Source organism: Lutjanus erythropterus, chromosome 21, assembly GCF_056507025.1.
Source record: "Lutjanus erythropterus isolate fLutEry1 chromosome 21, fLutEry1.hap2, whole genome shotgun sequence".
Taxonomy (NCBI): domain Eukaryota; kingdom Metazoa; phylum Chordata; class Actinopteri; order Lutjaniformes; family Lutjanidae; genus Lutjanus; species Lutjanus erythropterus.
The window spans coordinates 8,209,706-8,224,545 of record NC_139337.1 but is presented as its reverse complement, the minus strand read 5'-3'; positions in this window follow the sequence as shown (position 1 = coordinate 8,224,545).

The following is a 14,840-nucleotide window of genomic DNA, read 5'->3' as shown; positions in this document are numbered from 1 at the left end:
CTCGCGCTATCTCGACAATCATATCAGAAAAAGTGAAAAGTCCATAGTGAAGCTACTTATGACTTGTTGGAGGCCTGTATCAATAAACATGAACTTCTCCAGACTTGGTGCTCAGGGAGCTCACGTTCACTGGGGAACAGGTTGGTTTTCTTTTTGATAACAGTCTTCTCTGCTAAAAAAGACACTAAATCTTTGGAAGTTTTCCTTCTATTCCCAAGTTTCTCGCTCTCTACTTTGTCGTCCTCTCTTTCTCCCTACTCCATCTCACTCCGTCTCTCTCTCTCTGTGCATACTGTACTAATACAGTCTATACATACATATAAAAGAATATATTTTGACAGAACAAATGCCAAAAGCAGCACAGAGAATGCTAAATGATGCCATGTTGTCTATGTAAATAGCAAAAAGGAAATGGAAATAACAGTAAAACGTATGCACACACTCATATTTAAGAATGAACTGAAGGAATAAATGATTATTTCTCCTTTCTGACATGCTCAAACTAACTTTTTCATTATTCATTACTGTCAGTTACACTATTTCAATACTTTACGACTTCCCCGCCCAACCCTCTCTCCTACAAATTAAGTTTATGTGCTAATTTGTTTTGCCTAATATGTTTTAAAAGAAAACATAATTGCAGCCTGTAAAAATGTTCACTGGCAGCGTTTTTTTCAGTCGAGGGAGCGCTACGTTCTTGTATGAGAGTCAAGGCAGAGGGAGATGGTCTGTGGACTGTGGACGTACACTAACACTGTGGTTAGGTTTAGCCAACAAAAGCAGGATTAGGGTTGAGGACAGATTGTTTACACAAGCCCTTTGTCACATTTTTTGTTTACATGTTTGCATTTTTTGGACAAATACCATGATCGTTCTCCAACTTTAACCAAGTGCTTTGAGTGGACGACATAGCCACAAAAACATAAATCATGCCTCAGTTGTTATGAGTGAACAGAGTTGGGAAAGTAAGCAAAATATGTTGTTAATCAAACCTTTGCAAATACAGTCTGAATGAACATTTTGTGACTTTGCGTTCATAAGTAGCTTTTAGCAATTGTTAGACAATTGTTAGTGTGGTGTAGGGCACTGAGTCCCGCCCCCACCCCTCTTGTATCTAAGGTATGCTGACCCCTCCAGCCCAAACACACCATCACATATGTATACAGGAAGTTAATTAATCATCAATCAATTATTTGCCAAAGAAGAATTTAAACATGTATTAATTAATAACAAATCAATAGTCTAGAAGTCTAACATTAATTGTGTTTCATTTGACATTGTTTTGTCAGGCAGAGCCATTCTTTGAGTAAGGAACCTTAAAATTTAAATAAGAAAAAAGAGGAAAAAAAAAACAAGTAAAAAAAGAAAATGAGTAAAAACAGAAAAAAAAAAAAAAAAACTCAGTTGTTAGCATTTTCAACTTGCACAGAATTTGCAACCCTAACTGGAAGCCAAGTCTACTTACAGACAAGTGACACATTTTTATTATGAAATTGTATTTTCTTTTAATCTGTCACCCGTTTGTAGAATTCTATCACAAAACATAATTTTGGTTGATAATAGTACAATAACATCTGATTTTACGTGCTGAAGAGGAGAAATAATCATTTTGTGTATAAATATGTCATTTACCACAGCTGTAAGTTATTGAAAAGCTTGAAAATGCTTAAAAAAGTGCTTGAATCATCTTTGGAAAAGTTGTACAAACGCTGAAATTGTGATTTTAGTTGACATATGCAAATCTGATTTCGAGGACCTCAGAGCAGAAGAAGTCTCGGGGACCCCCTGTAATTCGGGAACCAGTGGTGTAGCAGTTGTTGCTTTAGTGAGTGTTTACAGCAGTAAGATGCGTTTGTGACTAGTGTAACTAGTTATGTCTGCATCAATCATTAGCTTGCTAGTGAGCCAAAAATTTGCTAACATTAGCTAACTTAAGATGTGAATATACATCACTTTTACAAGTCCCCTGGCAACATCAACTGTCTCTAGAATTTGTTGTTCCTGTTAATGGAGACGAGCCTGGCACATTACAAATGTAATGGAAACATGAAAGGAGACGGTATGAGGCTTGGTAAAATGTTATTGGAGCACAGAGCAAAAAGGGGCGGGACGTAGGAAGGGTCAATTGAAAAAAAAATCCTGAAGACTTCTCTTCATTTTTCTTTGGTAGATGGACAAGACAGCTGGTTTTGTTTCTTCTTTGAATTTTATTGGGCTTTTTGCAAACAACCTCTACTTCTTCTACTATGTTTATTAATATAGCTCATAGCACCAACTTCTGACGAAACTATGCCTTGTGCAGCCTAGTTTATATGCAACTAATTTGCATTTGCTTTTATTTTGTTTTACTTTTTTGTAACATTTGCAAAAGTTTCCTTTTCACTTGACAGTTAGATGGAAACAGATGTGTCTTTAAAGAAATGGAAATCTGTGGCACAGCGGAATAAGATATAACAGGCCTTATGTACACACACAGTGCTTGTTAGAAGGATACATTCATTGTTGCTTTTTGTCTTTTTGTGGGATTTGTTGACAATAAGAAAAATACAGAAAATCGCCATCCTTCTCCTTTATATTTTCGGGTAAGGTTTACCTCAAATAGCGCTGAATATTCTGCAGGATAATTTGGTTGAATGGATATGTTTCTTTGATAGTTTACAAAGATGTTATTACAGTATCCTCCTCTGATACTTGACTCCCTGCTCTGGTTCTCTGTCTGCATCCAATTACATTTTTCTCTTTCCCTGTCAACTTCTATTTCTCTGTCCCTCTCTTTCTGTCTGCATTCAGCTCCAAATCTCTCTATTTCTCTCTCCCTCTCCCCCTCTTTCTATCTCTCTGTCTCTGCCGAGTGCAATTTCTCCCTCCATCCCTCCCTCTCTGCGTCCAGTTCCATTCCTCACCCTTGATGTACATACATTTCTCACTCACTGTCCCCTCGCTGTATCTGACTCCAAATATTTCCATCCCTTTCTCCTCCTCGCGCTGCCACTATTTGTCTACGCCCGTCTCTTCCTCCTCTCAACTCTCTCTGCGGCTGCATCTCTTTCACTCGCTGTCTGTCTCTATTTGTCTCAGTGGACAGGCTGGTTTCTCTGAGGGCTGCACTCTGACATGGTGAAATGGAGTTAGTTTGTTCCTGCAGTGATGGCGGCACTTTGCAGTCAGGATAACAACTCCAGATATTGACAGAGAGGAGGGAGAGGACTTCAGGGGTCACAGTGAGCAGGCAAGAAGGAGAGGTGAAGCTTCAAAGCCAGCACAAATCAGCTGTAGGTACACTGTATATACTGTACATGATCCTGAGGTGAAGCATTTTCCTTAAAGGATCATTATGGTTTATTATAAGTCGGGTCTTATTTTGTAGTTTATATTAGTTATGATCAGGGCTGGGAGGGTTTTTTTTTAAATATATTCGAATACAGTTACTAATTATCTGTTAAATAATGCAGTCATCAATATAATCCAAGTATCCCAACATTAAAATAAAGTAACCTGATTACTTCCCGTTACTTTTGGATTACCTCAGTAGCAAATATGGTGAATTTTTTTTTACGTAATATAGTGTTTTTAGGGCTGCAACTAACAATTATTTTCATCAGCTATTCATGGTTGGATTATTTTCTCAATTAATTGAGTAGTTGTTTGGTCCACACCATGTCAGAAAATAGTGAAAAATTATGATCAAAGCTCAGGAGGACGTCCTCAAATATCTTGTTTTGTCCGCAGCTCAAAAATATTCAGTTTACCTGTCAGAGAGGAGTGAACAAAACCAGAAAATATTCACATTTAAGAAGCTGAAATCAGAGAATATGGAGTTATAAATTTTAAAAAAAATAGCTCAAACCATTAGTTTATTAACAAAATAAATGCAGATCAAATCATTGCAGCTCTGAGTGTTTTATGGTCATTATTAGATTTTTTTTTTTAGCTCATCCAGCTGTTCAATCCTTTGTTGTGGTCATGATAATGAATTGGCAGTTATGTGTGCACTGTGCATGGTAGTATATCGTTCTTTATTTTAACATTGTAATCCTACTAATCATCTCCATTTTTACTAAATGTATCTGTAATCTGATAGCATCTTTTTAATCTGTAACTGTAATGGACTCTCACAAATAAAATCTATGTTAAAGCAAGTTAAATCACAAGTACAGGTGGTACAATGTAAAATACTGCCCTCAATTCCCATCGAGTTTTATAGTTTTGTTTTTCAAAATACGAACTTTTGCTATGAATCCACAATGTTGTAACACACGCAGTATGTGTCTTGTTGAAATAAGCATCTCTGAAAAAGTTGTCATCTGGATTGTTGTTCCAACATGGTAACGGTTCCTCGTTTGAACTATTAGTGAGGTGGCTTTTACATTTCATGTTGTATTTTGCATATTTTTGAGCGCTTGTCTCTAATATTGAACATTTTTAAGCGGCTAACATCACTGAGAGCTGCTTCCTGTCTCTCATTCTGAACTGTCCTCTTAAAACCACCAGAAATTATCTTGCGACCCCCAGGTTGAGAACCACTTTGCTAGAATATGGAACATGGCAACATTATGCAGTAATCAGAAGGGGAAAGAAACCGTTTATGCTTTCTCCCTAAAGGGGTAGTTCACCCAAAAATAAAAAATCAGACATTATCTGCTCACCTGACCGAAAAATGCCTCCATTTGCACATCTGGTGTAATCCAAGTCTCCTAGAGCCCCAACATGCAGTTCAGCTTGTATGCACACACCGTCACTTCACAGACACCCAGTTCAGACAGTGTGCATGGTGTTAAGGACATCTTTCAAGTCAGCTTGGCACATCAGGGTTTTGATTACACCAAATGAACAGGATGGAGGCGTTTTTATGTTTTTCTTCCAGCTGCTTTTTTACGTTTGAAAACTGGTCGCCTTTCACTTACACTGTTTGCGAGATTCTGCAATGCTGCTTTCCTGTAAAAATCCAGCAGTGTTTTGTGGACTAAAAAAAATTAAACCCAACCCTCAATCTGCATGAGGGTGAGCAGATAATAACTAAATTTTCATTATGGGGTGAACTATCCTTTTACAATTTCTGATGCCAGTAGAGATTGTTGAGAGTGGCGTCAACGTGAAGCAAGCTGAAAAATAGTTATCTTCTCCTTTTCAATAAAACACAATTAGCAAGGTCATCTTTATTGTAAACCTTCAAGTAACTCACTATCATGGCATTAGTCTCCTATTCACTAATAATACAAGGCCAAATGGAAGTTACAAGTAACCCTAGTTATGTAAGTACATGCATAGACCAACAGTCACAAACTGAATGAAAATCAATTACTGTGGGAAATACAATTAATACAGTATTGTCTGATAACATACAATACAGTGTTGTAGTGATATCGAGCTGAGCTATAATTCACACCTACACCATAGATATCTATAGCAGGACTGGTATGTCAAGTATAAATAGAGTGTTTACAGTGAGCGAAAGGTTGTCCAGTATCTCAAATATTAGTTGAGACATCTTCCAATAGCTGCACTGTCAGACAATTAAGAATTTGGATGTGACAGACATATGCATGTAAGAATATGGTGAAGAAATAAAGTGTTGTTCTTAGTGTAATGTTATGTAATTATTCTACCTTAAAGAAACAGCTTCAAAATCATTTTGATGCTATACTGACTTATAACAGGATGAATGATGCCTCAGTCATTTGTTACAAAGTAAAACCTAATTGCAGCTGCCATTAGCTAGTTAGCTTAGTTAGCCGTGCAGCTAGCTTTGACTTTACTGGAAGTTAGCAGCACCAAGGAGTGTTGGTGTGTACACCACTAACGCAGGAGCTTTATCCACTGGGAGGAGGAGTTTTTTCAAGCCCAGGCTGGTGGGGACCAAATGGGGAATGCTGGTCTGGACAGGCATTGGAACGGGCACTGGAGACAGACAAGCAGGCAGCAGCCTTTATGCATATCATGACAGAGACCAAAGTGATGGTTGACGGAGGAAGCAAAGGAAAAAAAAAGAGAGTGGCTGAGCAAGAGTCTGCCAGAAAAGAGTAAATGTCAGACTGGATTTTAGTCGCTGGCAAGAGCCTCCTGAAATAAAAGGCTGCGAGACAGATGCCGAGCTGGCCTTGTTGCTGTTGGACTGCTCAGTAATATTATCTGGCTTGCTATGCCTTGTGTTGTTCTCTTTGCTTGATGTTTGGCTGTGGTAGCAAAGTTGTCGACTTGCTAGTTTTTGATGATAACTAATGTAATCATAACAGTACAGCTGCCCCTATTTACAACAGCTGTGTATCAGTCAATTGCACACAAGAAGCTTGAGGCGTCAAATTGCAAAATATACCGAAACTTATTTCAGTACAACTTTTAGGCCCTGGGCCTTTACTTGAGTATTTACATTTGATGCTACTTTATATTTCAGAGGGAATTACTGTACTTTTCACTCCACTATATTCACTTGACAGCTGTAGTTAGTAGTTATTCTTCACATTAAGACTTTACATAAAGAAAAATAAGATAAACTGATAAAATACAGCAGGAGCACAAGAGCAACATTCTGTTCCAAAACTAAAAAAGAAAAGATTTGCATGTCACCATTTTGTTTCTTTATTTTCCCCTCATTTCATGAAGCTTTAGGTTGGGGACCACTGGACTAAACTAGTTAATTGTATATTAATATCATATAATACTGTCAAAGAACCAAAACCAGTGCTTTTACTTTGATACTTTAATTGCATTTTACTGCTAATACGTATCAGAGATGGGAAGTAACTAAGTACAAATACTTTGTTACTGTACTTAAGTTGATTTTTCTGATATCTGTACTTGAGTATTTATTTTTCTCACAACTTTTTGCTTTTACATAACATTTTGAACATTTTAACATTTTGAACACAAATATCTGTACTTTCTACTTCTGACATTTTCAAAACAGACTTGTGACTTTAGTTTAATGTAAGATGAAAACAATATGAAAAGAGGTAACAAGATAAAAATTACATAGAAAGGTGTAACAAGATGTAACAAGACGAAAACCAGACAAAAGATGTAAGATAAAAATGACTGAGCTGGTAGAAATGTCCTTTTTACTTTTATACTTGAACATGAGTACATTTCAGAGCTTTTACTTTTCCGCTTCTACTTGAGTAAAGACGTTGAATCAGTACTTCTGCTTTTACCAGAATCTTTTTTAACACAAGTATCTGTACATCTACTTGAGTACAGAATGTGTGTACTTTTGCCACCTCTGATTCTTATATATTTTTAATTGAAATAGGATTTTTCACGCACTTCTACTTGTAATGGAGTATTTTTACATGATGTATTCATACTTTTACTTAAGTAAATGATCAGAATACATCTTCCACCGCCACCTTCCACCACTCTGACAAGAGCTGATTTAGTATCACCTCTAAGTACTGGTGCAGCTCTGAAGCCAGTTTGGGGCCAGTGTTGGCACCAGGAATCAGACCGTTATACAGGGACTGATTCTGCTGCTTCATTCATCATTGGGTTTGGCAACCAGGCATGTTGGATTTCGGCTGCCACTGGCCTGAGTCATTCTGACTACTGAACTGGCACTGAAAATAAAAACTGCAGCTCTTAACCAGGAAAACCTACTGAAGCCAGAAAAGAATATGACAGTCATTTTAAAGACAAAGATACGACTCAGCCCACAGGTGAGTTCCTTTGTTGAATGTAATTACACTCAGATAGGAAGGAACGTTTTCATAACTGAACAATATATTCCTCTCTGTGACTACACCTTAAAATCCCATTTAGCTGTGCTTAGGAGAGTGGAGAGCCTATTAGCTTTTTAGGGTGAAAGCCAGATTCATTTGTAAAAAAATTAATTTCCAGAAGTGTTACCCATGCACAGCCTGAGGATGGTGATATATCCTGAGCAGCATGTGATGCAAAATGTTGGGCATCAGTTTGCTGCTGGAGGAATTTCAGTCTTATTGACTAGTGAGTCTTTTACTGGCGTATAAATATCAGGCCATTTTTAAAGTCAGTGTAATGGAAATTAAGTTATACATGTTATAAAATAATTGCTGAAAATGTGAAAAGACTGAGAACCATGTATTCCTGAACTGTGGTATTAGACAGTTAAAACATTTTTGTGTTCAGGATTTTTTGGACGGGCCTGAAATCATTGCTTGATGATGTACCGGTGCCACACGTATCCAAACACTAAATACACTAGAGAACTTTAGCATTTAGCATTAGCATTGCAAGTGATGAGAATACCAGTTCTTTTAAGTAACCTGGTTCTTTTCATACACTCATCATAAGTGAACCAACTTAGTCCAAATCAGCCAGCAATTACTGCTCACATGAGTTCCAACAACCAAACAGCAAGGTGATTCTCGGGTAGGTCACTTTCCTCTGTCCTCTTTCCTTTGACCTCAAACATGTCTGCACAAGTCCAACAAAGCCGCTAGACGCAGCATCCTTCCGGTCAGTTTCAGGTCATAGTGTTATTTGACACTTGAGACAGCGGACACACCTCCAGTGTTTCAGGGCAAATTATTCAAACTTGGCCGAGTGGTTAATAACACATTTATAAGGGCATTTTGTGTGTCATGTCTATGCGTTTTAAGCTTTTCATGTGTCATTTAACACTGTTGCAGATTCTGCATTTTATGAGTTTTGGACATGCAGGAAAACAAAATCAGATCTTTGTCAGGTGACCGTTAACAACGGTTGAATTGGTTGCAGACTTTGTCACTGCGTCACCTGACATTTTTTTTTTTTCCCTCTGTGACATTTACATGTAAAATGACACACAGTCTCTGCACAATATAACTAATTATAGACTGGCATGACACATTGCAGTGAGAACACGCAAGGTTACTTAAGACTTAATCGGCATGTTATTCATACACACATTTGGTGAGACCAGGCTGTTCAGTCTGAACATGTTTCTGTGCATTTAAATGGTGTACCTTTGTGTTTAATCTCGGGTTTTCCAACATTTTTCAGACCATGGACCACTTAGCTTACACAGAGACAAAGCAGGGACCCCTGCTACATATATTGCATTGAATATTACAAGGTCTTCTCTTGTTCGTGCTCACCTATAGCTGCTAAGTAAGCAGCACTTGTAGCATGGCTAATGTTAAGTGCATTAGCCTCACCCTCTGCACTTTAGCAGGTGGTTACTGAGGTGGAATGTAAGAGAAGCTATAAAACAGTCCATTATGGCTCACAAGAATGTCTGTCGGCTTTTGATAACAATACAGCTAATTTGCTAATATGCAGCTAACTAATTCAGTGTTATGCATAGGTGCTGCACAGTGAGCAGGTTTGCTAGCTCACATGATTGCATGAGGATTCATGGGCAGCCTTTTGTTGGTGTTGTGTAAATGAAACATTTTGAGTTTTCTTTATACAAAGAGGCTGGTTTATTCTTGCTAAAATGTGTTGGATTCATGTTAATGTATATTTTCAGATATACCCCCTGCAGTAACTCTGAGGACCCTCCTAGGGATCACGGGCCCTCTGTTGAAAACCCATGTGTTAGACTAAAAACAAATATGCAACTTTTTTTGTCACATGGTCTTCTTGTAGAAAAACACCGCACCACAAGTATTTTGATGTGAAAAGTTCCCTCAGTTGTTCTGCTTTCTGAGGAAAAAATCCTTTTTCCTGATTGTTACCATTGTGCAACCACTACTTCCTCTTCAAGTTAGGTCTGAATCAATCATCGGTTTCTTTCTGTGATCTCAGTGAATACCAGCGTGTTACAGTAAGTCACATCCTGTCTCCTGTCACATCCTGTCAGCCCTCTGTAAATAATCCAAGACTGGATCACCAGCCCCAGTCACATGATGCAGTGTTTTGTAAGCGGCCGCTTCATGACAGCAGTCAGGCCTTGTGACAAAGACACAAATACAGCGACACATGCCAAGATGTTAAAATAGCCACGTGAAAAATAAATATCTCATCATGACAGCACACAATCTGTGTGAGTGCTCCACGTTCACGCACACAGTCAGACTGATGAGACACCTCCCAACCCTGCAGCAACACACACTCGTGTACAAAGGCTGGCAGCTCATGTTCCTCAGTAGCCCATCTCACTGTTTCAGCTAATCTTTACCATCACAGGCCAGGCCGCCATTGTTGGGATTTCCTCTTCTTAATTACTAGGACACTGCGCTTTGTACCCACTGTGCTGCTGTTTCAGGCTCCATTTCTAACCCTGCTGTGTGTGTGTGTGCCTTTAATCCCCCTGTGAGGTTGGAGGCCAGAGGGCCCACAGGTTTACCACCTGTTGCGGCAATTACTGACTGAACAAAGCAGGAGGGAAGGGAGGGGCTTTAGTTCACCTATCATTGCTTTGTGTTTTGTGAAGGCAATAGTCATTATCATCAGAAGACAAACTACAACCACTGTCATCAATTCTGATTTAAGCTTTAAAGCTGCTGTAGAGTTTTATGTAAATGTCCATCTGAATGGAGAAAAAAACATTTCCATGCACAGAAATTGATGTTTGAACACACAGAGAAATAAAAGCTGCACAAACAGCACGGAGTGTGTTTTAACAAGGTGAACAATGACTCCATCCTCACCCAAGACTTTTGAGGTTAAGAAAAGGGCAGTTTAATGGCGTCCTGCTACATGATTTCTTAACAATGTGAGCAATGTGAACATTATTTTGTAAAAAAGAAAAAAATAGCTACACAGCTTGTTCATGAGACCACTGTGAAAAAACTTTCAACCTTGGTACAGTAGGTGTTCATCTGGGTTCAAAGCAGAAGAGAGCAAATAAATCAAAGAGAATAATTCATGAAGCCTTTTTTTCATGCATAATATTATAAGGGGTGACATTTGGGCTGCTAACTGCTGTTTACTATTGTTCATTGTTTCTGATGTGTTGTTTTCTGTGAGCCTGGAAACCAGACGAATCTGCCAAGCTGATGTTTTCATTTCCTCTGCCAGGTACGTCTGTGTCCCTTCCACTAAGACAGAACGCCGACAGCCGTGGATCCGGTCGGCCCGTTCACAACTGTTTATTCAGTGTGAGGTGGGTCCTAAATAATGATTGACAGAGTGGCATCCCTGGATTTGAAAAGTCAATGTCACACGTCTTGCTGCTCTGATTGGTTGTAGGTTTATCCAGTTTTGTTCTGTGAGCATGTCCGTCCAACTCGTTCAACACCCGAAGCTTCCGAAACTTTGTGGTGCTGATCAAATATGGACCAAGATTCTGTCACCACATTGCCTATTTCTGGCCTAAAATGCTTTCAGAAACAAACTTTAGTGTACTGTTTAGTTGTAATAAAAGTCATAACCAGGCAGCCGCCATTGTGTGCCTATTTGAAAATGAACCAAACACCACTATCTCAAGTTTAAATGCTCTTATTGGTTGTTGGCCTGCAACCTTTATTCTCAAACAAGCAAATTATGGTCAAAAAGTAAAAACTAAAATGTTTCTGGAGCCACAGCTATTAACCTGCACCCGTAAAATTTAAAGGAAAAGGCGCAGAGCTGTAGATATAGCCTATGACACACATTTTCCTTACATTTTTATGATTGGAGAATGTAAGAATCACTTCAGGTTTACAGTAAGGATAAATGAAAATTAAAATGTTAAAAAAAATATTGTTATTATTAATGTCTCCGTGTAATTTTTTGTCAAAGGCACAGGGAGCTCCAGAGCCGCATGTTGCAGACCTCTGGTGTATCCACTTCCGTCTAGAAACATTCTGGTCTGTGGGTGTCGATAACACCCTTTGGAATTCGAAAATGAACTGAGAGGTTCCAGTATTGGTCTGGCGATGCCTTCGCTTGAATGACACTTGTCATTGTCCACCTGCTGTCCCAATTATCCAATCATCTCCCTTGAATGAATGTATATAAAAAAGGAACAGATGCACTTTCATTTAATCAAATGTAACAACCAACACAGACTGCAAGACATGTGCAAGCAATGTGTGTGTTTTTTTTCCTGGTATGCTTAGTGAAGCGTTGTCTCCACAGACAGATGTTTAAATCACATAAATCTCCTACAGTATGTGGTGAACAGTATTAATCAAGGACTGTTCGTGTGGATTTTGATGTGGACTCCCAGGTAGACTTGAACTCACCTTTGTTCTTCCAAACAAGATTTGAATTGGACAAGACTCTTGATTCCACAAAATTCAAATGTAAAATGACCTCTTCCTGGCCCAGTCTCTGTAGGAGTCACATTTGTATTGGATGAGAATTCGCAGTAGCAAGAATTATTGTGTCTTTTATGCAGAGAATCGTCAGGGCTGCTTTTTGAGCATGCAGTGAGTCAGACGTTTATGTGGAAGATTTAAGTTTGTCTCATAACAGATGCGCTTTCTTTTATCCAGAACCACAATCTTTCCATAAGCGTGACCATACATGCCTTACACAGATATTGCAGAAAGAATCATTTTTAAAAAATGTTTGCATTAAGAGATAAAAGCATTGTCATGGAATATATTTTGGGGTTTTGGAGAACAATCCAATATCAGTGCTTTTGTCTGTCGTTTGGGTTGCTCTTACTATGATTTGCTATTAAATATACACACAGTAGTGCACCAGCCCAGTCTCTTCAATCTACACACAAATAACACAACTTTAGACTTTGAAATAGCAAGCAGTGCATACACCAGAGTCCAATTTTGAATGCAGGTGATACACCTATCCTTTCCAGTAAAAAAACAAAACAAAACAAAAAATATCAGGTAAGCTAGTTTAAAGTGTATGAAGGTTGTAGGGTGATTGGAAGGGTCAGTCACACACAGGACTTTCACCCACATGGTCAGGGATTGTGTCTCATGTAAAACTGAAAGCAAGGGTGTAGATTTCATCTCAACATTGGGGGGAACCATATTAAGAGCTGATCCTCCCCCAGGAAATTGATGTCACTTCATTCCCTGGATTGTAGTGATTTTTATGCACCAATTTAAGCCGTTTCTAGATCAATTTATAGTAAGAATGTCTTTATTTATACAAAGGAAACAAAAAAGGTGACAATTCATATAACACCACTTGATCTCAGGCAAGCAGAATAAAAGTCCTCTCCTCCTTCCATGCTATTATTGAGGGAAACAAAAGCATGTGTTCTAAACATGAAGGGAGACCCGTCACCTTTATTCTCTTGAAATATAAGTGTATGACCAAAAGTGAACAATATTTGGAAATACACTTTTTAAAGTTTAAAGTTGCATAATGTTACGTAATGTAATGTACTGAAACTTAATGTAGAATAACATAAGGTAACGTAACGTAATGTAACACTTAAATCCAACCAAACTGTGTCCATTTCCCAGTGTTAAACAAGTGTTGATTCTTGATACCATGACAGCAAAGGTCACCTGACTTTGGATCTGCTCTGCACAGAATTAATGGGAACCACATTAATTCCAGAGAAGTTAATGGGAAGGATTGGCAAAATTGGAAAATTGCACGCAAAATTGGACTTTGGCGTATGCACGGCACCCAATTTGACGGTGTAAAGTCATGTCATTAGTATGCATATTGAATAGACTGGGGTGAGTACACACAGTGTGCATCCCCAAAAGTGTGGAAAGTGAAGGATAGCTCCCTCCCTGCTACATGCCAGCTTATATCTGAAGGACACCCACCTTAATATAGAAACTGTATGACTAAGGTTTCTTTGAAGAACTTGGACAGACTTTAAGTGTATATATTAGCCAATATACTGTATAGATCTCTACGCATAGATCCCCCTGAGAGCAGAGGGTTTCCACTGCAGTCACCAAGGTGATTTTAGGGAGGGTAATCTCTCATAATTCAAGTCGGATGGATTCACCGGAAATCAAATCAGCTTCCCAGACTGTGAGCTGAGGAGGCAATATCCCAGTGCAATTCTTCATTGACCTACATAGCATTTCTCCCTGACAGTTCCCTCCCGCTCTGCTCCTCCCTCCCTCCCCTCCATTGCCCTGATCTCGGGGGCTTCTCCCTGTGCGTTTGATGATGAGCAGCACAATATTCATCATCTCAGCCTCCGAACTGAAGAAGAAAAAAAAAACGCAGAGAATAGAACATTAACCCACCCGAAAAAAGAAGGAAAGAAAATACATATCTTGCACCAAAAAATTGGAATTTGCCAGGCGGCTTGCTCCCTGGCTTTCCAGAAATGTAATTAAGCATCAGAGACAATCTGTGTGTCTCCAAAAAATGTTCGCTTGATTAGGTATCGAGGATTGGGTAATTTCCATCAGTGATGATGTGAAATTGGGGTGCTGCAAGAGTGAGTTAGATATGTGTGTTAACTGCACACCCATTTGCAGCTAAATGCTGTCACATGTGCAGACACTCACACAGACCCAGAGACAGACAGTAGGCTCCCTCATCATTAATTCAGGAGCCATCACTCTCACCCTCCTTCTGCCCCTGAGAAGCTCTCGATGCTTCCCGGCAACATTATGCATATTTATTCATACATCCCTGCTTCACTAAATGTCACTGTAAATGTTTCTACTTCTAATGAAGCCATTCCTTTATGTTTTTGTTCTACTCCTTCCTATTCCTCCTCCTTCCTCTGTGTTTCCTGTTTGAATGAGGATATCCCTGTTTCAGGTTGGTTGTACTTTCTCCATTACCATAATGTGTCTAAACTTCAGAAGCGCTTTATTCAGCCCTCTGCTAATTCCATTCACACTTAGTTTCACCTCGCTCCAAACGCCTCGGAGGAGAAATGCTGCCTTTGTAGCAATTACTCCAGACCTTGATCTGACTGAGCCCCATCCTCCAACCGCCGCCGCCACTCCGCCCCTCAAGAGTCAGCGGTGCGGGGATTTTTCAGGGTCTCCTCTCTGTTTCCCATGTCTTCACCCAGAGAGCCTTGGAAAGTGAGGAGCCAGCTCACTTTGGCTTCTGTT